This window comes from Palaemon carinicauda, chromosome 4 (genome assembly GCF_036898095.1).
Source record: "Palaemon carinicauda isolate YSFRI2023 chromosome 4, ASM3689809v2, whole genome shotgun sequence".
NCBI classification, from domain to species: Eukaryota; Metazoa; Arthropoda; class Malacostraca; order Decapoda; family Palaemonidae; genus Palaemon; species Palaemon carinicauda.
Window position 1 is genome coordinate 70,911,980 of NC_090728.1, and position 25,588 is coordinate 70,937,567.

Here is a 25,588-nt window from a genome sequence, read left to right on the forward strand (position 1 = left end):
AGGTGTCCTCGGGTATCGCTGCGAGAACATAATCTGCTTTGGTGGTTGAGCGAGTCACGCCCTTGATGTGAAATTGGACTTCTGCGCGCTGAAACCAAGCAAACGCCTCTCCGCTGGCGAATGATGAAAGTTTCAATGGGGGAGTCGCAGCAATAACTTCCATAGAGTCCTCCATAGTACCAACGATGGAGGGGTGAGGGGGGGGGGCGGAAGGCGGGAGGAGCGAGTCGCTTTCCGGGGTCACCAATGTGACGGGCCGAGAGAAGGTTGTGACTCAAAGGCAAGTTGAAAACAACTGAGTGACTTTATTATAGAACACCCTCCTTTATATACAAAAGTTCAAGGCAACAAGAATTTTCATGTTAAAAAAACAGACAATGTTGCAGAGGAGAAACAAGACATGTTTTTTCAGGTTCTTTTTAGTGCGAGGGGAGAGCGAAGATACAAGCACAAAATGAACTATGTACGAACGTGCGACACACGGTTGGTACAGTTTGCTTGAATAATTTTCTATTAGAAGAATTATTATTTCTATAAGAAAAATAAGGAAATTAGAATTTACACAGAATTATCGGTAGCTTCCTACTGTTAAAAAAAAAATCTACATTTTGTTTTTAAATAAATTTCTAAAATTTCCATCACGTGATATGCAATTTGTTCAATTATAATCATCTCAGGTTTTGATAAACCAATCAAAAAGAAAAAAAAAATAAATTTCTATCCTACCGTTTCCCTTAGCTCTTCGTTCACAGCTGTCAACCTTTTTTTTTCTTTTATTCTGACCACCGATAAATAGTCAACAAATTGCAGGGGACTGGAAATTATGATGGAACATATTTCATGTTTTCATCTTAAGTATGTTTAATGCCATTTCTTTAAAAGTGAGATTTTCCCATTAAGAAATAAGAGATATAAGGGGAAAACATTTCTTTATAAAAACAAATAAATTATACGTACTGTATCTGCTTTAAGGCTAGATGTCTATCGTCATATTACGCAGGGAGGAGGGAGGATTTTACTTCTACGTATAATCTAACTAGCTCGAATATTCTTTTTCATTATAGTATTTGCATATTTAAGATGATTGTTTTAATCTATTATGCAGGAAGGAATCAAATATCATTAAAAGGAAATAACCTGACAATTAGATAGAAATAATGAATAGGAAAATGAATTAAAGGGATATGATTAAAATTTAATGTAGAGAGAGGTCTTAATTTACATACATGCAAAATAACAATTTTTATTGTGAGAAAGAGAGATTTATAAGGAGTTACTAGGATTTTGGATGTCTCCAAGACTTTTTAGTCCATCTGCAGAGACTTCATTTGCTCTTGGGTAGACTGATATAGTTTAAACATTTAAGAGAGTTTTTATGATCTTGACTAACTTATTCTTGAGATCGTTTACCATGCTATTGTTCACTACATCCGCTGGAAGTCTGTTCCATATAGTAATTGCTATTTTGCATGTGAAGTAATTACCACATTGAATGTTGTTTATTTTTTCAATTCCAGTTTGTATCTGTTACCTCTGGAATGATTTGTGCTATGCATAAAGAGGTGCTGTAGTCTACATTTGTCATTCCTTTAAAAATATTGAATGTCTCTATTAGCTGTTTCCTTGGTCGTTGAGTTTGTAGACCAAAATAGAAGTTCAAATTTTCCATTCTCTATCTACTGTATATCTTTATCTTTGTGTCGGGACTAGTTTGATGGCCCTAGCTTCTGCTGCTCCCAGTATATCTATACCCTTCTGAGTACTTGGAGCCATAAATTGTCTCCATATTCTAGATGTAGTCTTACTAGTCAATGAATGAATGATTTGAAGTTCTCTGGCATCTTGACATCGAAGGAAGGTCATTGACGCCGATATCGTTTATTATAAATAAAGATTAAAACAATATTCAATTACAGTAACACCAGAAAAGTAAATGTTATAAAACCTATATAGCATTAAGAAGACCTGCTCCTGATATAAATTTAAAAATGCCATTAGCATTGTACGACATATCATGTCCAAGGATCTTGGCAAGGATGAACTCGCCATCTTTACCTCAAGCCTCAAACAGATAACTATTTCTTTCTGTACTGTAAGTAGGGCATTTAGTCAACAAATGCCTCACTGTCAAAAGTATCAAAAAGTTGTCGTAATATGGTTGGTGTTGGCCAGCTAGCAGAAACTCGTGTGTTATCTGAGTGTGACCAATGCGGAGACGATAAAGAGTAGTCTTCCATTTTTGGGGCATCCCATTATACCTCCAAGGGGATATAAAAACCACAATCTCTCTCACCTTATTTTCGGTTAAACTATCACAATGCTGTTGCCAAATATTATAGATAAAATTCTTAATTGCCAGTAAAAAATGACAACAGAGAATGGGATGCCTTCTTGGTAACATCTCGGTTGCAGCACTCTTTGCCAGTGAATCTGCCTCTTCATTTCAAGACACACCTGCATGTGCTGAACCCAACATAATCGAACTGTTATACCTTTCAGACCAATAATCAAAAGCCACTCTAAAATCTTTAAAACTAAAGGGTTACTAGAATTAAAACCTAAAGCTTGAAGGACACTTCTTGAATCACTATAATGGTAAAATTGCCCTCCTCATTTAACACTATTTTCTCGATAGCAGTTAATATGGCATATAATTCAGCAGTAAATTTAGAAGATCAATCATTAGAGGAAGAGCACCTCTACAGTTAAAAAAACTACTATATACTCCAAATCCAATGCCAGCATCAGATTTGGAGCCATCAGTATATACAAAAGTTAATTCCCTATGTTCTTCAACATTTTCCATAAAAAGAGACCTAGCTTCTAATTTGGTCACATTTTTCTTAACACTAATAAAATAATTACAAAAAAATAGCTCTGGCAATTTTCACGGAGGGGTTGATGATATCTTAAATGGAAGCACCTTACTTCTAATTATATCAAGATTGATTAATATTTGTTTCACCCGAAAGCCATTAGGTTGAGGAGATTTTGGGTGCAACTCAAAGTATGTTGAGTGCCTTACAAGGCTTGCAGTCTGAAAGGCTAAAGAATTAGGGAGTTATTAGTATATATAAAAGTTGATTCCCAATGTTCTTCAACATTTTCCATAAAAGAGACCTAGCTTCTAATTCAGTCATGTTTTTCTTAACACTAATAAAATATTCACAAAAAAACGTCTCTGGCAATTTTCACGGAGGGGTTGATGATATCTTAAATGGAAGCACCTTACTTCTAATTACATCAAGATTGTTTGATAATTGTTTCAACCAGAAAGCCATTAGGTTGAGGATATTTTGGGTGCAGTTCAAAGTATGTTGAGTGCCCTACAAAGCTTGCAGTCTGAAGGCTAAAGAATTAGGGAATCTTTGCAATCTAAACCAATACCGAATAATAGAAGACATTCGATAATGGTCTAGAGGTAATTCTCCAGCATCAACAAGGAGACTTAGGATAGGGTGAGGTTCTAAACGCTCCTGTGGATAATCTAATACCACCATGATGTATTGAATCTAATATCTTTAATCGGCTTGGGGTGGCTGAGGAGTATATTTCTCAACTATAACTAATTTTTAGAAAAATTAGGGCCTTGTATAATTTTAAAAATAGTTTTACGGTCTTCCCCCTGTGATGTATGGGACAATACTTTTAAAAGATTCAGAGCCTCAAGACATTTAGCTTTTAACGCCTTTAAGTGAGGAACCCATATAAGCCTACAATAAAAAATCAATCCTAAAAATTTAGCTTCACCTACACATGGGATCCGTTGACCTTTAATGTATATATCCGGGTCTGGATGTACTCCCCGGATACGACAGAAATGGACAATAGTAGATTTGCTTGTTGAAAACTTAAACCCATTCATATCAGCCCACTGAATTATTTTTTTAATTGTGAGTTGTAGTTTTCTCTCAACCATTGCCATTCTAGCTACAGCAAATGATTATGGAAAGATCATCCCCAAATAGTGTTGAGAGAATATCTTGGGGATTGACAAAGGATATCCCATTAATTGCTAGTGCACGCTACCCTGGGGAACTCCTCCTTCCTGACATTTTCTCTCTGATAAGAGTTTCCCCCACTCTCACTTGAAGAACTCTATGTGAAAGAAATGACTGAATAAAGTGTTAGCTCTCCTCTTAATCCCAATTCATGAATGGTTTTAAGTATATCATATCTCCATGCAGTATTATATGAATTTTCAAGGTAAAAAAAGACTGTTACATGGTGCTGTTTGGAAGCAAAGGCTTCACAAATAGAGGACTCTAGTCATATCAACACATAAGTTTTTGAGTGCATTTTCCTAAATCCACACTGGATAGGTGATAAAAGACTTTTCTTTTCCAGATACCACATCAGTCTTGCATTGACCATCTTCTCCATGATCTTACATTAGCAAGATCCCAATGCAATTGGTCAATAGTTTGCTGCTAAAACTTTTTCTTACCGGGTTTTAAAATGGCTAAAATAATGGCTAGTTCCCAAACACTTGGATAACTATGATTATGTTATATTCTGTTAATAATGCTTAAAATATATAACTTTGTATTAACAGGTAAATATTTAATCATTGGATATGGAATTCCATCGGGTCCCGGGGCTGTTTCATTACACGTAGCAAGTGCAGAATTAAACTCTTTTTCTGTAAAAGGAGAATTGCATGACTCTTCCCATCCTGCTGCAAAGTTTGAAATTTTCTTTTCTTCAATGCCCCTACACTGGTGACCAGGAGCTGCTTCACACTTGCATTTTACATTTGAGGAATGGTGAGCCAGGGCATTGCTTACTTCAGTTGCTCCAGTCACATACTGACCATTCACCTTCAACACTGGTGGTGGGTTTGGGGTGAATTTGGCTGCTATCCTTTTTTACTTTCCTCCGCACAGAGGAGGGTGGTGTTCTACTGTTAATGGAGGAAACTAAATATACTCAATACTAGCACCTAGCTTCTTTCATGGCACGACGGAACTGTGCTCTACATTTCTTGTATATAATAAAATTGTCCTCAGTATGGTGTCTGCGCAGTCGAGTTAAAGACCTTCTTGTAGCTCTGTGCACGGCAGTTAGTTCTGAAGACCACCAGGGGACTGGTCGTCCTTTGAATAACCCTATTATTTTGGGAATTGAATTAACTCCTGCTGTATGAAGGGTTACATTCAGTAAGTCTATGGCATCACCAATATTTTCAAACTGTTCTGTATTTCCTTCAATTTCGCTAAGCTCCCAAAATCTATCCCAGTCCGCCTTGTCAACATTCCATCGTGGTGGAGATCTTTGTAAAGGTGGACCACTGTTGGTGTTTATAACGACTAGTGCATGACCACTAGTATGCCAATCATCTAATGTCCTCCAATAAAAATCAAGAAGGCAGTTAGAGCTTGCAATTGAAATGTCAATGCATGAAAAGGTACCTGTCTGAACATGGAAGTGTGTGGGCTCTCCTGTATTAAGGAGTCTGACATCCTTGTTTTCCACAATTGATGATATAATATTACCCCTGGTGTTTGCTAAAACATCGCCCCACAAGAAATGTCTACCATTCAAATCTCCAAGTAAAAGAAAAGCTTGAAGGAGCTGTTGAATCACCTCTACTAAATCACCATACGATGTTATCAATTGGAGGCATGTACAGAAAGCAGAATGTATATTTTCTCCATATATCAATCTGTATAACCACTGCCTGCAGCGAAGTATGAATAAAGGTATTTGGGGAACATCTCGACGAACGTATGAGACTTCTGCGTTGGCTCCCTACTCGGTGATCATATGGTGCCCTATAGCTAATACATTTGCGATGACAAGGGGTATTAGCATCAAGATTGCTCTCCTGTAGACATATAATTATGGGGGAACGCTCGTGAATTAAGAGCTTAAGTTCTTCATATTTGGCCCTTAACCCCTGACAAATCCATTGCAAAATGGAGGAATAAAACTATGGTTTATTTTTTGAAGAACTTTTAGATGAAGTCTTCCCATTAGCAATTTTTGATCTAACACTATTTTCCAGTGGTTTTATTAGAGAGTCTTGATAACTTGGGTTTTGTGTTTGATTTTCTTTTCGTCCTTTTGATCCAATTGTTGAGGGGGATGGTGGACTTCAACTTGAATTTCTGGTTTACCTGTTTTTAAATTGTCTTCTGGTTGATAAGAAACATCAACAGACAAAACATCATATCTATTTGATGTCATAACTCTAATATTTCTTATGGAAGGGGGTGAAAGAGATGATTTATAGGTGGTGAGCTACCAGGTTTTTGCACCTTCCCCACCACAGCTGCACCTGGTAATTTGGTTTCAAGTGGAACCTCCATTAAATCAGGCAAGGACATGGCCTGAGAGAGGTTAATATTATTGTTGGTAATGGGGGATGAAGATTGTATAGAAATGGACATTGCCGCAGTTTTAATACACCGTTGCAAAGCCTTGGAAGGCAATATGCTTACCTTGTCATGCAAAACCTTACTATCATTAGATGATGTATTTCTTTTCTTGGAATTACTGGCAGCACTATGTGGGTTTGATGTCTCCTGTGGTATATTTTCTATTGATTTAAATGCCTTTGCATAGATGTTTGGTTTATTCAGTAGTCTTCTGGCATGTCCCACACTTGTGTGTTGTACACTGAATTTGTTGAGGGCACCTTCTTCAAACTTATAAATCTCGCAGCTCCTGTCAGTGAATTTATGGTTTGAGTTTTAGTTCAAACAGCTGGGCTCAAGAGTACAGTCTCCATGATAAGGTCTGGAACAGATGCTACACATTTTTTCATTTTCACAAACTTTAGAAGGGTGTCAAAATTAAAAACACTTGAAACATTGTAAGGGCTTTTGTTTGAAAGGTCGAACTTTAATTCTTTCATTTTCAATAACGATGTGGAAAGGCACATCGGCATCCTGGAAAGTAAGGATAATCATTAATGTCCCAGGAACCTTATGCACTTTCCACACAGTTAATGGACACATGGCCAGTATTTCCTCCTCAGTAAATTCATACAGATCTTTATTGAAGACTACTCCCCTTCCGTAACTAAAATTTAGGTGGGGTTGGACATCTAACATATCATTATCACAACTTGTCTTGAGGTTAGACAGCATCCCTGATTGCATGCATGATTTTGCATGGATAAGGAAGCTATTTTTCCCAAAGCGAAATATATCGCCTGGTGCAATGGTTCCTACCTTTTTCTGAATTAGTTTGCTATTTTTAAAATAATTCCCATTACTCACATTGGTGGTTTTGTTTTTTTCTGGGGGAGACATAGTTATACCGACACCTTTTTCAAACCAGTCAGCAGGTCTATATACATCCGAATTGCTTGGTATCTTATCACATAGAGCACCTATGACATTCAAGTTATTAATTTTAATATCATTGATGTTACATATTACATTAAATGCTTCTTCATGATTATTATAAGATATCCATGAATGCCATTTTTTATTTTCAAGTTTCATTCTTATTTCTTTTATCACTCCATAGCATTTAAATGCTTTATATAGCATATCATAATCAGTATCTATTGAAATTTGGGTAGCATGAAGTATTCGAAGTTTTCCTTTGTTACCCAACTTAATTGGTTTTAAAACATTAGAAAAACGGTCCTTTTTTGTTCCTAGGTCGTCAACTGAATTGTCCTTAATTAAATTAGCAAAGGCCGTCAACAGTGCCGGGGGAGAGTGAGCGTATCCAGGGAAGGGGGGTTCGTTGCTTAAAGAATCCATTAGACGAGGTTGAGAGAGAGAAAGGGATTAGTTTGATTTACCTGCTCAAGAATATTAGGCCATCACACGTTAGAAAGGAAATTTGCACTCTCCACTATTGGCACAATGAGAGTATACTTCCCAGATGATCCTCTCCATACCTACCTGAAAGATAGCATTAAAACAGATATAGAGGCACAGGTGTAAGCTGAACCCACATGTTAGGACTGAGATCAAGAAACTAAGGAATTATCCTTCCCATATCTGCAAAGATGGGGCTTCCGGCCAAAAGCCAAGAGTCCTAACCTAAGCATTGGATCCCCCTGGATTCTGAAGACCTAACACTTGAGAATAGTTCTGCCAAAAAGGCCCAAACATTCTTCGGGATGGCCGAGATCATCCAATCCTCTCACATATAGCTTTGAGCGCAAATACCTCCCAACCGTGACACCACCTCCCATTCATCAAAGCAGGCAGCAATAACGGATGTAGAAACATTCACGCCAGTGGCAATAACGGATATAGAAACATCCACACCGTAAAAGAAAAAAAAATACATATATATGTACATATTTACGTATATACATATGGGAAATTTAACGCATAGAGTTTGGAGAGCAACACGAAAGAAAGTTTATAAAATTAAGAGGAAGTCGATGTAATATTAAGAGGAAGAAAAAGATGAGAGAGAGAGAGAGAGAGAGAGAAATTCAGATTCAAACTAGGGGAGCAATTTCCCCAAGTTTGAGAGCTCTCTTGCCCATCACCAAGTTTCAACACGGAAATGACATGCCGTGCTGAAGCTTAACGACTTCATCAAGGCATTCTCTCACTAAGAGGGTCTTACTAGTTATGTGTATAGCTGCAGTACAATGTCTTTGTTTCTGTATTTGAACTGTCTTCTGATGCAACCTATTACCTGTAGTTTCTGTACCTTCTATTCAAATTTTATGCTCTGTTTGGTGAACTTTAAATCTTTGCTAACAATAATGCTGAGATTTTCCTCCCGGTCCACTCTTTCTATTTCATTACCCAGAAGTGAGTCATCTATCTGTGGGTTACTATAACCTACATATATAACTTTTCATATCCCACAAATGAGAAGCATTTACCATTTTCTGGACCATTCTCCCAACTTAATTTACATCCTCTCTTAAGGTTTTTACAGCTTTCAAGTTTGCAGCATTTATGAACAGAGATTTCTTCTCCTTTGTTTTAAGGACAAGAAAATTGATGGAGACACGATCACCGAGACAATAATCTGCAATGAGGCCAGCAACATTTTTGGTGATCTTGTACATGCTCAGGATGAAGACGACGCAGGGGAAGGGACATCGTAGTCGGCACCCACAGTGTGTTCAAGAAATTCAAGAGATGGACAGGCATTCATTTGGTCCTGAGGCATGGGTAGGCAGCCAGGTCAGACACGAAAGCGGTCGAACCCTTTGTTAGGAAATTTCATGAGTTGCCTCTCTAGGAAGGCTAAAGTCCCCAGTATGTCTTCAACTACAACAAAACTGTGCTTTTCTGGAAAAAAAATCTTCATCAGACTTACATCACAGTGGAAGAGAAGCTGCTTAGGATAAAAGGATATGAAGGACAAGCTTACCCTTGCACTATGTGCCAATGCCAGTGGGGATTATAAGGTAAATCCCCTACTGGTGTATCATTTGGAGACTCCTAAAGCCTTCAATTCCCATTAGGGGCTAAAGGAATACTTCTGGTGATGTGGAGGGCTAATGCAAAAGCCTGGGCAATGAGACTGTTTTTCGTCGAGAGGTTAAACCTCTTTCTGTCAGACAGTAAATAAAATGCAAGAGAAATAATGAACAACAAAAAATATATCAAGAACAATAACATTAAAATAGATCATCCATTTGTACACTATAAAAACTTGAAACAAGCAAGAAGAAGAAAAGTAAGATAGAAAAGTGTGCTCGAGTGAACCCTCAAGCAAGAGAACTCTACCCCAAGACAGTGGAAGACCATGGTACAGAGGCAATGGCACTATCCTATATTAGATAACAATGGTTTGATTTATGAGTGTCCTTCTAGAAAGCTGCTTACCATAGCTAAAAGTCTCTCTTCTACCCTTACTAAGACGAAAGTAGCCACTGAACAATTATAGTCCAGTAGTTAACCTCTTGAGTGAAGAAGAATTGTTTGGTAATCTATATGTTGTGAAGCGTATGAGGACAGAGGAGAATGTGGAAAGAATAGGCTAGACTATTTGGTGTATGTAGTACTGTCTTGCCAGTCAAAGGACCCAATATCTCTCTGGCAGTAGTATCTCAACGGGTGGTTGGTCCCCTAACCAACCAACTAATGGGGTTCTCTATCTTCCACCTAACACAACCCATCTCCTTCATCCCATGAACCAGTTAGTGATTTCGAAATTCAAGAAGCTCTATTCAAAATCACAGACAGCACAAACCTCCCCCTTCGTGGCTTTTGGAAGGAGCATTTTGATATTGTGATATGTCTCAGACTTATTGATCCATTTGGAAACAGGTTTTGAGGCACACTTGAACTCTTTATGGAAGAAGCTGTGGCCTGATGCAGTTTCCTCGTGAAACTTCGAGAGATTCAATCTCAGCCCAGTTGAAGACGAAACCGAAACAGTTGACTATCCGTAACCTGTTCCGTAACCTGAAGTTGAGGAAATCTTTTCAATCGTGAGGTCCACGGAGCTGATTGTCGATAAGAATGACATTAATGAGCTTCTTGACGGGCAACAAGAGGAGCTTATGAAGGACGACCTGAAGGAGCTGGAGGCCATGCAAATGAACCTCGTTCAGGAACAGTTCTCCGGCGGGGAGAAGGACACAGATGCAACTATGACAACAGCAGAAATCAAGGAGATACTATCTTATTATCTTAAACTGGCAGATTTTGTAGAAAAGAAACACCCAAAAAAGGTTCACGCATGTCGTCTCCTTGGGCAATTTCATGACATTTGCCCGAGTCATTCCAGAAGCTTGTAGGCAGAAACAAGCTTCCTTGGATCGTTATTTTTCAGAGGCCATTAGTAAGCTAAGGTGAAGGTCAAAGTGATACAGAAAAACAAAATTAGAAAAAAGCAAAAAACAAAATTTAATCTTAAGTTTTTCGTAAAGTTGTATTAATGCTTTGCATTAATTATTGCATTATGTTCGAATATCTATTTCATTTACAGGTACTGTATTAACAGTTCGGTTAGGTATATTGAAAGATTCAAATGTATTTGTCTCTACAGCATTTCATTCTGGTTTTACCCTCATAAAATTTAATGGGGTGTTTTCATAGGGTTTGGAATGAATTAGGCGATTTACATGTAAAACTGCACTCATTATACAGTCGGCCCTCTTTTATTGCAGGGTATTTCTTTGCTGTTTTGTTTGTTTCACAACCAAGAACAATGCAATACCTATTAAATAAAAATTCTCATAAAAATTGTGATAAAATTCAAGCTTCATACTGGGAGTGCTGCGCGCCACTACCTATCTCTCCACCTAGCTGGTCCTAATTACCTTTGTACAGTGTATATCCATTTACTGTGGTAAAAAATCACAGCTATATTTGAAATAAACCAAATTTTGCTTAAACTGGTGTTTCACTTTAACTGTATCAAATAATAATGCATGTAATATTCACATTTTAATATCATATTTATAATTAAAAACATAGCGAATTATAATCTCATGCATTGTTTACAATCAAATCAGCTAATCAACCCTGCGTATTCCGCCATCAACTTCAATTTTCGGATCAAATAACTACCTTATTTTTTAAATTTACTAAAAAAAAAAAAAAAAAAAATAATATATATATTACTTGATCTATCATTTTCCAATTAGCATACTAATTTCAATAGTTTTATTTAAAATATCTCTTATTTCATTTACTTGTACTGTGAATTGAATCACAACATTATCTGGAGTTTCATGTCGACGATGGACAATATTTTATAGTTTTTAGCTATGTGGTGCTTGATTATAAAGCTTAGGAAATCATTTATTACAGTTCCACCAGCGAGTATTCAATAGAGACTTTGCAAAGAAACATACATTTCATTTGTTACAGAGAGAGAGAGAGAGAGAGAGAGAGAGAGAGAGAGAGAGAGAGAGAGAGAGAGAGAGAGAGAGAGAGAGAGAGAGAGATTTTGGATCTCAAAAACTTTTTAGTTCATCCACAGAGACTCCATTTGCTCTTTAGTAAAGCGGTTTAGTTTAAGCATTTAGAGTTCCTATGATCTTGTCTAACTTATTCTTAAACTCGTTTACCGAGTTACTGTTTACTACATCCACTGGAAGTCTATTCCAAGTATTTGCTATTTTGTATGTAAAGAAATTGTTACACTGAGTGGTGGTGTATCTTTTCAATTCCAGTTTGTATCTGTTACCTATGGACTGATTTGTGCTAAGCGTGTTGTAATCTACATTTGTTATTACTTTAAGAATTTTGAATGCCTCTATTAACTGTCACCTTAGTCGTTGAGCTTTTAGATCAAATTAGTTCAAACGTTCCATCCTCCTCCTATATCTAAATTTCCTTAGTGTTGGAACTAGTTTGGTGACCCTAGCTTGTAGTGCTTCCAGTCTATCTAAATCCTTTTGAAGACTTGAACCCCAGAATTGGACCCCATATTCTACATGGGGTCTTATAGTAATGTGTGCAGCTGTATTAGTGTTTTTGTTTCTGTATTTGAATTGTCTCTTTATGAAACTTTTTAGTTTTTGTGCTTTCTTTTCAGCTTTTATGCTCTGTTTGGCGAACTTCAGATCCTTGCTGATAATACTGAGATCTTCCATGCCTTTTAGTTCATTATCTAGCAGTGAGTAATCTGATTGTGGGTTACTATAACCTATGTGAATGACTTTACATTTCCGACAGTTGAAAGGCATTTGCCATTTTCTGAACCATTCTCCTAGCTTCATAGATCTTCTCTTAAGGTCTTCGTCTTCTGAGTTCGCAGCATTTATGCCTAGTTTAGTATCATCGGCAAATTTGGCTATTCTACTAGTTGATCCCATATCTATGTCGTTAATGTAGATCAGAAATAGCAATTGTCCAAGGACGAATCCTTGAGGTACTTTGCTTGTAACAACTGCCCACTCTGAAGCTTCTCCATTGGTTACAACTCTCTGTTTTCTGTTTGTTAGCCAATCTTCGATCTATTCAGCTGGCTTGTCAATAATGCCTAGGGTTCTAATTTTGACCATTAATTTTTAACGAGTTTTGTCAAAAACCTTTCGAAATCAAGATATATGACGTTTATTGCCCCGTTTTTCTCATAAATGCTAAACACATACATAAATATAACAAGGTACTTCCCCCAATTTTTGGGGGTAGCCGACATCAAACAAATGAGACAAAAAAGGGGACCTCTCCTAAATATGCTAAACATATTGTGGAAAAATTCCAAAAGATATGTCACACATCTCTTTTGTCTAAAACCATGTTGGTTGACATTCAGAAGATTGTTTTTCTCTATATGTTCTGCTATTGAATCTACTATAACTGATTAAAAAATTTTGCATGGAACTGAAGTTAGATACACAGGTCTATAGTTGCAAGCTTCTTCTTTTGGTTCCTTCTTGTAAATTGAAGGGACATTGCCTTGTTTCCATCCTTGTGGTGCCTTCTTTCGTTGGCTGTCTTTCTGAACATTTTGTAAAAGTGTGGGGTTATCTCTTCTTCTAGTTCTATAATCTCTCTTGGATGAATATCATCTCGACTGGTGCTTTAGACTTACTGAGATCTTTTATTTTCTTTTTGACATCCTCCATTGTAAATGTGATTCTATATAATGGTTGTGGCCCTTCATATTTGATAGCTGGTTCGGGGACGGTCGCTGATTCTTCCCTAGTGTATACAGTTGTGAAATATGCATTCATCACTTCAGTTTTTTCAAAATCATTTGTTATAAGATTATCCTCTGAGTCTCTTAATAGGCTAATGTTGTTTTTGATTGGTTTTCTACTGTTTACATATGCAAAAAATTGTTTTGGGTTTATTTTACGAGCTGAAGCCACTCTTTTCTCCTCATTGGTCTTGGCCTTTCTGACTAGTTTATCTACTTTTCGGCTTGACTTCTTGTGCTCGGAAATTTCATGAATTGAAGCCTGCGGAGCCACTGATTTATGTTTGCTGTGTCTACTTCTTATTACATCGGCTATTTCTTTATTGAACCACTTAGGTTGTGGAGTTTCATTTGGTAAAATTTTTCTATGCAGTATACATTTGGTCCTTTTTAATTCATATATTTCTACAAAGGAGTCCCAGTATGTATCTTTGTTCCCAGTTTCGTCACATTCTAAATTCTTGGTGTATTCCTTCAGTTTTATTCAGTTACTACATCTGTAGTCTTAACTTTTTTAAAATTTTCTTTTCTTTTACATGAGGAATATTTACCTGAAGCCTAACTATTTTGTGGTCACTTTTGCCATTATATTTACACATACAGAAACACTGGATACTAAATTTTCTTCTGCTTTTAGCACAATATATGGTATGTTGTTTCCCATGGTTGGTTTATTGACCCACTGATGAAGGAATTCATTGTTGAAAATTCTAGTGGCCTATGTCACTCTGTTTAATGTAGAGGAGAGAGGAGGAGAGAGAGGAGAGAGAGAAGAGAGAGAGAGAGAGAGAGAGAGAGAGAGAGAGAGAGAGAGAGAGAGAGTGTGTGTGTGTGTGTGCGTGTGTGTGTAACCAAATGCTGTTTTTTGTGTTTAATTATTTCTAAAAGAAACATTTATCAAGATATCTATGTATTTAGTTTATAAAATAAGGTATATTTCTGTTTAAGAAAGTATAAAATTAAACAATTTGTGACTTTTAATAATGATTACATACAGGATTCTCATTGAGAATGTAAACTTACCATCTACACCATCTCTTGGCAAAAAATTTAAATACTCCTAGCTGAACATGAGAAAGATTTTGTACTGTAAAGATAAAATTAATTTTCATTTTCATTTTACTTAAACACACAACTACAGTATTTGATTATACTGAGCATATTATATGTTGTTGAAGTCATTCCTTCCAAATTATATTGCATGATGATTGAAATACAAACAAAATAGCTGTTTTTTGTTCAGTTATTGTTGCTATATGTGTTTATGCAATAATTATAACGTAACTAAAGATACTTTTATCATTATCTTTTAATTTTCGAACTAATTGAACGTAAATCTAATAAAATTATTACTGGGTTCTGGTAGATGTCATATTAATGGGCAGGAGACAATCATCAGGAAATGCACCATTTTTCAAGTTTACTGCATATGAATACAAAAATGGTTAGTGGTTGTTGTATAAAATATATACATTTAGTTAATCTTAAATTGCACTGTATACATATTGTACAGTACAGAAATACAGTAATATTGTTTATTGCTAATGTAGGCTACGTAGTGGCGAGTCAAGTCTTCCAAACGAAGACAGGGAACACTTACAGTACAGTTAAGATTTACTATAGTGATAGTAGTATATTACAGTGTCTGCAATGTTATACTGTACATTATTACAAGAAAGGAACAACTATACTGTAATAGAAACCAAGTAAAAGTAATATTATGCAGTACTTTGTGGGTTAATTATCCGAGTGTAGGCAATGGCAGTGAGTTGTTAGGTTAAGTTAGGAGTTATCCCACCCTAGGGCAACCCATATTGCGATTTTTCCCTTATCGTGCCTGTCTCTGCAACCCAACCCTCGCGAAAAACGAGGGCTCACTGTACCACCAACATTTTTCCACTTCAATCCATGTTTAAAAAAAAAATTATATTTTTTCAATATATCAATGCTTCCCAAATATCTGACTCCCTTATCTCTGATCATGTCATGAACAATGTCTTATGCAAAAGGAAAAATTAATTCCTCAACAACTGTCTTTTTGCTTTGGCAATTCTCAGACACACAATATAAGACGCTATTAAAGCAGACTTACTATACCTTTGAAAAGTTCCATCACTGTCACAAGGAGATTTTTTAGTTGCACAGACTTATTCTTGAAAAGCTCTAGGCTTTTGTTACTGAACTTTGGCTGTTTCGATTCCAAATGGTCTTAACTTATTCGCCTTTACAGATTCTTCTGAGAGCTCTTCACTGCACACCAAACATTGAAGTTTTTCTTTTTATATTGAGATAATGCAAATAAAATTGAAGCTAATGCAGTCCTCCCAAACTTTTTGATTTTCATTTTTGGTTTACTATTGACATTTTTATAACAACCTATTATCAATGGAAAAAATATAAAAGATTGTTAAAATAAAAGAGAGAGAGAGAGAGAGAGAGAGAGAGAGAGAGAGAGAGAGCGCCATACCGGCTCACGTTGGAATGGGTGTGGGTTTGGTAAAAGCCTACTGAATCCTCTTAATCCACTAATATCAGCCAAATCCCCTATAAATCATTAAAATGTTTTCGCTATCCCAAGAAGATTACTTGCTGACCCCAGGGTTAGGAACCACTGATCTAAAGGCAATGCATTGAGACGTGTCCCTTCAGGCACATAAATCCTCTGTTTAGAGAGCACTGGAGGAATTAGTTTAGATGACCAAGCAACCCTAAATGAGTTATTTGGAGCAGAAACATTCTGCTCTGTCTTCTAGACTGTACTTTCTACCTGACATGACCTGGGCAGCTCTAACCTAAGTATGGAACTGTGGGGTTCCGGAAAGAACTAAACAATAGAATTCTTTCTCCTTATGTATGTTGCTGAAGGGGCTTCACTAAGTTTATTTAAACAAATGATAACCCACAGACTTCCAGATAGGAGGACTCCTCATCTGGTTTGGCAGTTTGAACTTCTAATGGGGCTACCATGGTAGCATCTGAGGAATCCCCACCTGCAGTGGAGGCCGAAGGTGCTCAATCATAACTGGAGAACCATCAAAGTCTAGCCTAGTCCTTTTATCCAGTGAAGAAAAGGCAGAATCCCCAAGCTTGACGATGGGACTACGATGCTTGCACCATTCTTGAATATATTTCTGTTGTCTCCCTTTGTCAGTTGCGAGAACAGGGGAAAAGGACGAGGACAATACTGTATCTGAGCATGCCACAACAATGCCGGAGAAGAAGAGTCCGGGTAAAGGCTGGTAGTAGATGAAAGTGGAAGCTTAGCATCCTTCTCTTCTGAAGTAGGGCCAATATTAATCAGGATCTGACTGTACTTCCACAGAAAACGCTCCTTCTTGGATGTAGTTGTAACACGAGGACCTGGTAGACCGACGTTAGACACCGATGGAATCAGGGGAGTACAAGGTCCAATGTACCGAGTCCCTCTTGAAGGATGATCCTCAGGAACACCCCTAGGGAACGGAGAGAAACTATCACATCGTCTTCACCTTTCAAAATGCTGTTGTGGAATCACGTTTGCCTTTACAGGGAATGGAATGTTGCCGCTTCTCTTAAGAGTTAATCTAGGACTTGGAATTCTGCACCTAACTTGCAACACCTCATCATCCTCCAATATAACAGGTAGAATAGTACTAGATACCTTGTGAGGTATCGAATAATCCGCCCCTGCAGGAGGAGCTTGTAAAGAGCGAGTGCATGAAGATGGGGGCATACACTGGGAGGGGCTACAGAGCGTTCCCCTAAACTACTGATTGGCGGACATACCTCTGGTTGTGGTATTATGAACACGCCACTGGAATACAGGATGGAGGACGCACCACATTACCATAGTAGCGCTCAGGTCACAGGATGAAATCATGTCTTTGAACGCAGTGACCAGCCCTCACCTGATGCATTACTCATAAAGGCACAGATAGAGATTTCATTGACATGACTTCTTATCACACTGAGGTCGTGACCCACTAGGTGTAAGCAGGTCATACTTTGTTGCACAAATTAGAGAAGTGTAGGATGTCAAGAAAGACAATGGAATGGTGTCAGGCGAGGCCAATGGTGGAGCTCATTCATGCATAGGATGGTGATTAGGGGTACATTTCAGAACAATCAGACCTCGTTAATCGCGGTTTCTTACTTTGTGGTTTCAGTTTTTCATGGCAAAGGGGAGAAAAAAAAATGGTTATTGTTTACCCAACATTAAGAACTTGATTTCTAATAGTTGGCAACAGCATTTGGATGGCCAAGAACAATGCAATACCTAATAAATAAAAATTCTCAATAAATTCAATCTGGGCGATAATTTCAAATAGCCCGCGCTCCTTTACACTGGGAGCGCTGCGCGCCACTAACCTAGCACTCTCTGTACAGTGTGTATCCATTTATTGTGGTAAAAATTACGGCTATATTTGAAATAAACTGGATTTTGATTAAACTGGTGTTTCACTTAACTGTATCCAATAAAAATGCAAGTAATATTCACATCTTAGTATCGAATTCATAATTAAAAACATTCCGAATTATAATCTCATGCATTGTTTACATTTAAATCAGCTGATCAAATCTGCAGTCCGTCGTCAACCTATATTCACTTTCACAATATTACTGTATCCCACTGATATGACGATTCACTTTCACAGAATTACCTCACTGATGTAACCTATCATGCATACTAGTTTGATATCCCCTTCACATTATTATTGTCCTTCACTCATTATTACCATATACTTCATTCTTTTCCCAAATCCCTTTCGTACATTTACTTTGCTTTCCCACACACATTTACAACATATCGTTCCAACTCTTTTGATTCTCTTCCTTTTTCTCGATTTTATTCGTTTTCTCTTTTCTAGCATTCATTCATCATTTTCATCTTATCATCATTCTAAACCCCTTTCTTATTCCTAATTCCACGTATTCCCATTCCTACTTTTCCTTCTTCTCGCATTTCCCAAATTCATTGATTTCTCTAATTTATTTGAATTAGCTTAGAATTGGCAGAGTGAATGTGCATGGAAAAGGAACTTGGCTACCGCAAGGTCCTGGAAATTTGAACACACGCTACCGCCTCCCCGTCTCATCTCTTTGTCATATTATTTCGACCTTTTCTCTCTCTGGTGTTTCCCTTAACTATCCAATAATAATGCATGTAATATTCAGATTTTATCATCGTATTTATAATTAAAACATAGCGAATTATAATCTTATGCATTCTCTACATTCAAATCAGCTGATCAACCCTGCCTAGTCCGTCATCAACCTCAATTTTTGGATCAAATAACTCTCTTATTATTAAGGCATGCTACCATCGATGGTGGATAAAGTGGGAGGGTGGGCTGTGACACCCTAGCAGTACCAGCTGAACTCGGTTGAGTCCCTTGTTAGGCTGGGAGGAACGTAGAGAGTAGAGGTCCCCTTTTTGTTTTTGTTTCTTTGTTGATGTCGGCTACCCCCCAAAATTGGAGGAAGTGCCTTTGGTATATGTATGTATGTACCATCGATGCACGATATTTTATAGTTTTTAGCTATGTGATGCTTGATTATAAAGCCTCAATAGAGACTTAGCAAAGAAACAAAGACTTAAATAATAGTAATTTTCTAAAATGTAGTAATGCTTCCGAAACAAAATCCAATATTGAGAGAGAGAGAGAGAGAGAGAGAGAGAGAGAGAGAGAGAGAGAGAGAGAGAGAGGTTCTCCTCTCTCTCTCTCTCTGAATATTCAATTTGGTTTCGGAAGTATTATTGCATTTCAGAAAATTACTATTATTTAAATAGTTAATTGTGTTTAAATAAAACATTTATGTGCTTTTGTTTTATATTTCGGGCATATTTTATCAAGCTAAGTATTTTGGGTGCCGTGATCTGATCAGCTGAAATGATCACTTGTTTCAGAGAACTTGGAATGGTTACATTATTTGCCAAGAGATGGCGGTAGTGGTGGTTGTCCGAAACATCAAAAATGCAGGTTATCGGTACCTACACTATGGTATACAGTACAGGAAAACAATGATGCAAACAAGTTTAGAAAAAAAGAACTTAATTCAATAAACTTGAAATTGAAAATCATCAAAATCAACACTGCCATTCGAACTATTAAAAAATGTTTAAAAAATTCATCAGGACAGCATCGCCTTGGGGATAATCTTCGTTGCTTTTGTTTGCACTACCAGCAAAGTAGCACTGTCACTGTCCTCCATTTTGTCTAAATTGGTTGAAATGCTTTTGTTGTATATTTAAGAAATCCATCATAAATTAAAGATGATTTTATATCATACTTTTGCTAACACACCACCTAAAACCAAAACCATTGCTTAGTTTACCTTCCATCGCCGATCATAACGAAGAAACGAACGCATTTACACATCTGTGTATACGTTAGAAATTTAACATAAATGAAATCTGAGCTATTTTATGCCATGTTTTTCTTAACACTGCCGCCTAAAACAGAAAAAGTTTTGCTTGTTTCATCGCCAATCAGGACTCACAAATGAATGCATTTACACATGCAAGTGATAACCAATGATACTAAGAGCTTTTAGTTAAGATGTTATTATGAATAAAGATTATATGTGTGATAAAATATTTATAACCAAAGTGTAGTAACAGGCTGGCTTTGAAATTGCCATCCCCCCATTACATGGAGTACAGTACAGTATATGATAAAAACTCTATTTTTTTTAAAGGAAATTTTGGGGTTCGGCGACCCTTTACATGATAATATACGGTATATGATTTATTAAAGCTCAATTAACTATTCAAATAATAGTAATTTTCTAGAATGATATAATGCCTCTGAAACGAAATCTAATATGAGAGAGAGAGAGAGAGAGAGAGAGAGAGAGAGAGAGAGAGAGAGAGAGAGAGAGAGAGAGAGAGAGAGAGAGAAATCAACATTGAAAAGTGATCGAAAGTAGTTTTTGTTTATATATTTAAAAGGAACAATTATTATCAAGATATTTAAAGTTTTTAGCTTATAAAATAAGCATAGATAACATACTGCGCAGGAGACAACATATAAGTTGCATCATGCTTCTAGAGTAGTGGCGTAGGCTACAGTCATCTGAATGAAAGCACCAAACATTTACAGTAAGTACAGTTAAGCTGTACTGTAGCAACATTACTGTACATATATTATATTAATATACATTACAGAATCAGTGAGTATTAGGTTATTGTACAGTATTACTAGATAGGAACAACTTTAGCTATACAGAACAGTAAGCGGATGATGACGACTCGTTTAACTTTAACTTAGCACAATACTGTACTGTAACTTTACTGTGTCCAGTACATAGTGTACATGTGTGCAAATGTTCTGTACAACTGTATATATGATTATAAACTGTAGTAGAAACCAAATTAAAACTATTAAGCCGTATTTACTGTGTTAATCATCAGCTCGGGCACCAGCTTGTGGCAAGGGGCCGTGACATTTTAGCTAAGGAGCTAGCCCATCAGTGTAACATTTATTCGCGAATTTTTGCATATCGCATCTGTCTCTGTAACCTAACTATCGCGATAAGCGAGGTCTGACGGTATACGTTCAAGAGCGCTCTGGAGAATTCTCAACAAACTTCAAAGGCAAACCCTGAGTTGTATAACCTGAGAACTCACTTTGACATCCCAGATCAGAATGTCCAGAGTGTTAAAGAGTGGCAAGATTGATGGCGTTTGGCACTTCTCAGCCGGCGTGCGATGAGCATCAGTAGGAGCAAACTCAATGGCTGGAAACAAAGAAGTAGCGAAAGGATGATAAACCTGGAGTATCACGTGATTGCCGTCCTTCGCCTTCTGGCTTGAGTGGCAAACCTGATAACCAAGGGTCAGACAGGGATTTCATAAGTCATAAGATATCTACATTGCTTCTCCTTCAACCCTAAAGCAGTTGAAGGATATCGGTCACACTAGTTTTTTTTTCTTTTTACGTCTTGAAATTTCTCCCCTTGGGAGAACAGTTACTCCCTACAAACTGCACAAGGTGATTCTGAGGGGAATCGATACTCGACACCTCCTGCACATAGGACACAAAGGATGAGGATCAACTTCCACAAGGCTCAAAAAGGTTACACACAAATATCCTTTCACACCAGGAAAAGTCCTCATAACACACACCTGCTTCGCACTAATTTTGAAAGATGAGAGAAAAACAAATAGCTAAAAAGGAATGAAACTTCAAAGGTCAACAGCAGATATTTGAATATTAGCCCGGCCAGAATTAGAATGGTTCCTTACTTCAAGCACCAGCCTTATTGCTCTAACACACGGCCGAGTAGAGGATACCATACTGCCTGCCAGATCCTTGATGATTCATCATCAACTGTAACAGCTTGAGCATTAGAGTATTCCCATAACAAATGACAAAGGTTTGTCTTCACATAGAGGCAAGTGTAAATGTTTTCGGCCTAAAGCACATGAAATAAAAGTTTGCATAAAAGCTATGCTTTTGAAACAATTCTCTTCCATCAGGTGACAACCCTCTTACCTCAATTCTCAACATCTATTAAAAAATGTATATAATTTACATCCACTTTAATAGAATAATAGACAGTACAGTTCCATGAAGTCTTGCAAACAATAAATATATTAAATTGTAATCTATTCAAAACTTCTGATGAACAAGCATCATAACACATTACAATGCTTTCATTATTATTAGTTATCCTGTACTAATTTTCAGCATATAATACATAGTACTGTATACATAAAAAGGTCATAAGCCTGCATTAAAATTGGTAAAATAGTTTATTCCATGTTCATTATTTTTCCTTATTTTCAAACTAATACTTAATTACTGCTTTCAGGTGCATTTTAACACCCCAAAACTGTTTTTTTTTACTGTGGTCATATTAAGAATAAGCACATCTATTTGTAGACAAAAAATGACAAATTCATAGATAATTTGTATTTTCCCTAACGATACAGACCTAGCTATTTACATGGGGTAATTACTTCGGCGCAGCCGATGACGAGCCATAAAGTTTTAACGAGGGTTTCCTACCCCACCGCTAGTTAGCGGGGGGGGGGGGGGGGGGTAGCTTGCTACCCCTCCACCCTCACGCACACCGGTGATTCGGCCACTTTACTTAGAGGTAGGACTTATCTTGGGGGGACAGGGCTGGCGGGCACATAACTGTAAATAGCTAGGTTTCTATCGTTAGGAAAAATACAAATTATCTACGAATTTGTCATTTGTTCCTTAACTGAATACAAACCACGCTATTTACATGGGGTGACTCAACCCTTAGGAAGGGAGGTAAGTCCCCTGCCATACTGGCTTTGGCTTGCCCGGGGTCCCCGACCCTGAGTTCATAAAGCAACTCCAGGATCGGGGACCCTGCACCTCGCAGGCAGTCAGGGACTGCTGCGGCCTACGTAAGCTGTGTGTGAAGGTGAGCAGCGACACGTCCTAGGAAGTTGACCTGGAGTCCTTAATAAGGAAATCTAGGCTAGGACAACCCAATACCACCTCGTCAGGGTATGGGGACATGACAGTATTATAAGCTAATACTAGGAACACAAGGAAGCATGGCTTACCTGCAGAGGTTCGAGGTCAGCTGTGCAAAGAACCAGGACGCTGTTTTTCTCCAAGGGAGGAGAGGATGAAGAAAAGAAAAGGGCCAGACAGATCTTTTCATTCACACAGACTAAAACCGGGTAACAATGCCCTCAACCCTCTGCTACTTGTCCAATTAGGAGCCTGAGGTTAGACCAGCTGTTGTGCAGCAACCACAGAGCCGATAGAAAACGTATCGAGCCTCCTGTGGGTCACGTCTTGCAGGTAGTGGGCCGTGAAGGTAGTCTGACGCTTCCAGACCCCGGCTTGCAGGACCTGCGTCACAGAAAAGTTCTTCTTGAAGGCCAGGGACGCAGCTACGCCCCTGACATCGTGCACCCTAGGGCGTCGTGACGGGGGAGGGTCAGAACTCAAGGCCAGGTGGATTACCTTACGGATCCAGGCCGAGATGGTATTCTCGGTGACCCTCTTCTTTGTTGGCCCGGTGCTAGCAAACAAGGCTCGCACCTGGGGCCGGACTGCAGCTGTTCTCTTCAGATACAACCTCAGACTCCTAACTGGGCACAGTAGGAGATGATCTGGGTCATTTGTTACAGAACGAAGACTCGAGACCTGGAAAGAGTCGAACCTAGGGTCCTGCACTCCCGGGTTCTGAGTCTTGGCAACAAACTCAGGGACGAAGCTGAACGTCACCTTCCCCCATCCCCTTCAATGGGCGACGTCGTATGAGAGACCATGTAGCTCGCCAACTCGCTTGGCCGAGGCCAAAGCTAGCAGGAACACCGTTTTCCAGGTAAGGTGGCGATCCGAGGCCTGGCGTAATGGTTCGTAGGGAGGCCTCTTAAGAGACCTGAGGACTCGAACCACGTTCCAAGGAGGAGGTCTCACTTCCGACTGAGGGCAGGTAAGTTCATAACTTCGTATGAGCAGGGACAGTTCCAGCGAGGAGGAAATGTCCATTCCTTTGAGCCTGAAGGCAAGACTTAAGGCTGAGCGATAGCCTTTCACTGCAGAGACTGAAAGGCGCATTTCTTCCCGCAGATACACAAGGAACTCCGCTATTGCTGGTAGAGTGGCATCGAGGGGAGAGATACCCCTTCCACGACAACCACCACAGAAAACTCGCCACTTCGCCTGGTACACTCCTGTGGATGACCGGCGCAGGTGACCAGACATCCTTTCCGCAACTTGTTGCAAAAAGCCTCTCTCTTTGAGGAGATGCTGGATAGTCTCCAGGCGTGAAGTCGAAGCGAAGCTACGCTTTGTGGAAGATGCTGGAGTGTGGTTGTTTGAGTAGCTCGCGACGTGGAGGGAGTTCCCTCGGGATCTCCGTGAGGATCAGCAGAAGGTCTGGAAACCACTCCGCGTGATGCCACAGCGGAGCTATCAAAGTCATCGAGAGATGACCGATATTCTGGTCTTGTTGAGGACCCTCCTCATCAGACAGAACGGGGGAAAGGCGTACAGGTCGACGTTGTCCCACCGCTGTTGGAAGGCCTCCTGCCAGAGAGCCTTGGGGTCTGGGACTGGGGAGCAGTACAGCGGAAGCTTGGTGTTCAACGCCGTAGCGATCAGATCCACAGTCGGGGAACCCCACAAAGTCAAGACTTTGTTGGCTATCAGAGGATCCAAAGACCACTCGGTACTCACTATCTGCGTCGTTCGGCTCAGACTGTCGGCGAGCACATTCCTCTTGCCTGGAATGAAGCGAGCTGTAAGTGATATCGAGTGGACCTCGGACCATGTCAGGATCTCTACTGCAAGATGGGATAGTAGTTCCGAAAAGGTACCTCCCTGCTTGTTGATGTAAGCCACTACCGTGGTGTTGTCGCTCATCACCACTACGGAGTGACCCGCCAGGACTTGATGGAACTTTTGAAGGCCCAGAAAGACGGCCTTCATCTCCAGCAGGTTTATGTGAAGGTACTTTTCTGATTCTGACCACAGGCCGGAGGCCCTGTGGTTCAGCACGTGGGCCCCCCCACCCTTTGTTTGACGCGTCCGAAAACAACATCAAATCTGGGGGGGAGACGAGAAGATCCACTCCCTTTCGTAGATTCTCTTCCGCCACCCACCACTCCAGGTCCGACCGCTCCGCCGATCCCATTGGGATCAAGATGTCCGGGGAGTCGATACCTTGACTCCATCGGGACTTCAGCTGCCACTGAAGGGATCTCATCCTGAGGCGACTGCTGGGAACGAGGCGGGTTAGAGAGGAAAGGTGACCGAGGAGACGAAGCCACGATTGGGCTGGGAGTTCTTCTCGAGTGAGGAAAGGTCTTGCGACCTTCCTCAGCCTGGAAATCCTTTCGTCTGATGGGAAGGCTTTGTGGAGATTGGTGTCTATGATCATACCTAGGTAAACCAGCCTCTGAGAGGGCTGCAGAGAAGACTTCTCGAGGTTTACCACGATCCCCAGATCCCGGCAAACCTCGAGGAGCTTGCCTCGGTGGTGGAGAAGGGAAACCTCCGAGTCTGCCAGGACCAGCCAGTCGTCCAGGTAACGAAGGAGACGGATGCCGGTCCTGTGTGCCCAT

At 39.1% G+C, this 25,588-nt stretch overlaps 1 protein-coding gene across 1 annotated transcript in view; it reads right to left on the minus strand.

Moving 5' to 3' along the window:
• Ide (Insulin degrading metalloproteinase) overlaps positions 1-25,588 on the minus strand; it is a 511,525-nt gene that overhangs the window by 123,555 nt on the left and 362,382 nt on the right. The window lies entirely within an intron of this gene.